General features: G+C 43.1%; 1 long non-coding RNA gene across 1 annotated transcript; it reads left to right on the forward strand.

Annotated features, from left to right (window-relative positions):
• The first annotated feature begins 522 nt into the window (after positions 1–522).
• On the forward strand, positions 523–3,126 carry LOC114032897. The gene is made up of 3 exons (XR_003567893.1): positions 523–763; positions 2,034–2,175; positions 2,969–3,126. It is a non-coding gene; the product is annotated as an uncharacterized LOC114032897 (long non-coding RNA).
• The last annotated feature ends 897 nt before the right edge of the window (positions 3,127–4,023 follow it).

Consider the following 4,023-nt stretch of genomic DNA (forward strand, 5'->3'; position numbering starts at 1 on the left):
AACATGGAGATGACTCTGGAGGTCAATGAACCAATCATTGAATGAACAATGAGAACCTACTAGGTATAAGTCATGGTACTTGCCACAAGGATGAATAAGACAATCCTTGCCTTCTCTGACCTTCTGGTATAGCTGGGAAGACAGAACATGACTGATTCTGTTCAGACTCAGAGGGTTGAACTACGAGCTATGGGTAGAAGCTGTTGATTCAGATTTCAGCGGCTATAAGGGAAAACTTAACAGGAGAGCCCATTCAAAAAATAGAATGAATAGTCTTGGAAGGATCTCCTTCACTAGCCTACTTCAGGTGGCCCCTTGTGGGAATTCTATAGCCAGGTGTCCTTGCTTAGGTATAGGACAATGTTTCAGAGCAGAGTCTCTTAGCCTTTTTTGTGTCATGGGTCCTTTGGGAGTTTGGTGAAGCCTCAAGGTTCCTGCTCAAAATAATATAAATGCATAAAATGAAATACATCAGGTGATGAAGGAAACCAATTATCAAAATATTAAAACAAAACAAATCCACAGATCCCCTTGAAATCTATCCAATGATCATCTGTGGACACCAGGCTAAGCATCTCTGCCTTAGAAGATTCCAGAGCTAACTGCTTTCTCCACCCTTTTCCTACCTCCTCCCCATTCTCTTAGGTATGCCAGTTTCTACAAGGTGCCACAGTCAAAAACACCCCCAGAACAGCAAGTCCCTTATGCCATCAAGGGCAACCAGTGGGTTGGCTTTGATGATGTGGAGAGTGTGGAGACCAAGGTAAGTGTGACCAAGGTGATGGACACAATGAGGCAACCCTGGCTACACTCAGAATGCAAAGAAAGGAGGCATAGAAGCCTCCAGGGTGGCTCTAAGATGAAGTTCCAGTGGTTTCTTTAGGCTAAGGTCAATAGTGGGGTTAAAAAATCCTCTGAGGACCTGAGGCATAGAAGATTGAAAGGGGGGAAGGAAAAGAAGAAAGAGAAGAACAGAGCAAGGGAGGAAGAAAGTAGAAATGAAAGAGGGAAAGAAAGAAGAAAAAAAGAAGGAAGGAAAGCAGAAAGGAACCAAGGGAAGGCAACAAAGATGGAAAGGAGCAAAGAAGAAAAAAGTAAAAAAGGAAGGCAGGAAAGAAGGAAAGAAAGAGAAAAGAAAATAGAAGCAAAGAAGGGAAAGAAGCAAAAAAGAAAGTAAACAAATCAAGAAAAAAGAAGAAAAAAGGAAGGAAAGAGGGAGAGAGGAAAGAAAGAAAAAAGGAAGAAAGGAATGAAACAAGGAAACAAGCAAGGAATGAGGAAGAAAGCAAAGAAGGAAGAAAGGAGAAGAAAGTAAAAAGGAAGCAAAGAAGAAAGGAAGCAAGGAAGGAAGGAAGAAAAGGAAGGAAGGAAGGACGAGAGGACAGATGAAACAAAGAAGGAAGGAAAGCAGAAAAGAAGGAATAAAGAAAGGAAAGAAGCAAAGAAAGAAGGATGGAAAAGAGGAAGAAGAAAGAAAGAAGAGAATAAGAGAAAAGTGATGATGATGGTAATGAGTATTGATGTTCCCACCCTCTTAATCTTAGGGACTTCTCTGGAGCACAACTGTACCACCAGTTACTTGCCTCTGTTCTGGGCAAGGGCTGGTGGGGGCAGCTCTCTTGTTTCCATAGTTACCTGTTCTATTTTTGCTCCTCATGGTTAGCATCACCCATCTGGCCATCTCCAAGGCCACTGTAATTGAAGCAGTCCCCTTTGTATGGTCCATGGTCCCTGAATCCTGGTGTCTGTGTCTGCTCAATTATTCCATGGAGCATTGTTGTGTAGGGGAGAAAGTGAGGGAAGTAAAGGAAGGTATCTACCCTATCTTCTGAGGATGTAGGGTCTGTGGGCTCCCTCAGTTTCCCCTTCCTACCAGGACGCCCTTTTCTCTGTCTAATCTAAATGTTTGCTGCTAAATTAACCCATTCCCTCATCTGAACCAGAGTCTAATGTTGAGTCATTCCCAGAGACCTAGGAAGACCACTAGGTGCTCTTTTCAGCCTCCCTGCCACATCCCTGTATATTTCCTTCAGGTCCAGTATTTGAAGAACTCAAGATTGGGAGGGCCCATGATTTGGTCCATCGACTTGGATGATTTTACTTTTAAATTCTGCAAAAAGTGTTCATTTCTGCTCCTCCAGGCAATCAAGAAAACACTGGACTCTGCCAATAAAGGTAATGGAAAAGTGAAGGAATAGTTGCCCATTCGAGGTAATTATGTGAAGTGGGAAAGGCTCTGGACTTTGAGTCAGAAGACCTGAATTCAAATTCCAACTTTGTTGAGTACTAGCTGTGTAAATTTGGTCAAGTCGCATCCCTCTCAAACTAAGTTTCTTTCTCTAAAATGAGGAAGATAGACTCGATATCCTCAAAGATCCTTTGGCTTCTGACATTCTATGATAGTACAAGATTGGAGGAATGATATACAAATACATTTGGGTATTTGCATTGTTGCGCTTCTAGGTGGTGCAATAGTACATACAGTGCCAAGCCTGGAGTTGGGAAGACTCCTCTTTATGAGTTCAAATCTAGTCTCAGACAATTCCTAGCTGTATGGCCCTGGGCAAGTCACTTAACCTTGTTTGCCTCAGTTTCTTCATCTGTAAAATGAGCTGGAGAATGAAATGGGAAACAGCTCCAGTATCTTTGCCAGGAAAATTCCAAATGGGGTCATGAATAATGGGACATGACTGAAAACAAGTGAACAACAACATTTGCATTGTTATAAAGATATTCATCCCATTACTTCTCATCTCTGTCCCAGGGAAGTTCTTCTAGACCCTGTTCTTATCTCTGGTTCTCTCAGGCTTGACAAACAAACAAACAGACAAAAAGAAACGAAAACAAAACCAGAGCCCTCTGACAGAAGGGCTTGATGAACTGTTCCCCAGGTTCCGATCGGCTTGTGTCCCTGTTTCAAGAGCAGATGGTCTTGGTTTTGACTATTCTCTCTTCTTTTTATCCACAGTTTAAACTAGAAACTGAACACCTGGCATTCCTCCACCTTGACAGTGCTCACAGATGGATGCCCTAAGACTGTGGCTAGCTTTGCTGTCCTACCCACTCCACCAGACAGCCTCACTTCATTCTCAAGCTGCTGAACAGAATAAAATAGAAATGATTCTATCTAAGAAAACTGAGTGCTTCTATTTTACCCTTACAATAGCATTTTGTCTTCACATTCAGACAGTCCCAAACCTATTGGGGCTGAAGTCACCCCACCTCCTAATTTGAGACCAAACTGCACTTTTCTCATTATCTCACCCAACCTCCTACTTCCACCTCTGCTTTCTGAAACATTGTCCTACAAGACTAGGAGACATTTCCCTGGTATATCCATCACTGATTACAGAAAGTCTTTTGCTTTCGTCTGCCCAAGGCTTGGGGGGGACTCAAGAAAGAAAGAACCAATATAATAATTGGCTTTCTAATGGCCACATAGAAACCAGTGATCAGTTCGATGAAGCTCAAGAATTAACTGGAGTCTGTTCCTTGAGCCCTGGACTCAGAACTCTATAGTAAATAGAGATAAATACAGATGGCCAGATGGGTGATGCTAACTGTGAGGAGCAGTAGAACATACAGTTATAGAAACAAGAGAGCTGCCCCCACCAGTCCCTGCTTAGAACAGGGGCAAGTAACTGGTGGTACTAGCAGTGCTCCAGAGAGGTCCTGGAGATCAAGAGAGAGAGGACGTCAATGCTCACTGCCATCATCACCTCCTTCTTCTCTCATTTTCTTCTTTCTTTCTCTCTTTTACTTTTTCCTCACACCTGCTTCTGAAGGGAGGGAGGATGCATTTACCTTGCAAACATCCTGGAGCAGATAAGGAAACTAGAAGGAAAGAGTCAGTATTTGACTTAGAGAGGATTCTGACCTGACCTTTTGTTCCAGTCTCACCACCCTGAAGAGGCCCCAGGATCATTGTTCATGGGAATGGGGGTCTCCCCAAAGGATGACAGACCTGATTCTTAGAGGCAGTGGTGGTGGTGAAAACCAGTGATGGGGCAAAGAATGGAAGAG

Source organism: Vombatus ursinus, unplaced genomic scaffold (assembly GCF_900497805.2).
Source record: "Vombatus ursinus unplaced genomic scaffold, bare-nosed wombat genome assembly UNPS02005865.1, whole genome shotgun sequence".
NCBI classification, from domain to species: domain Eukaryota; kingdom Metazoa; phylum Chordata; class Mammalia; order Diprotodontia; family Vombatidae; genus Vombatus; species Vombatus ursinus.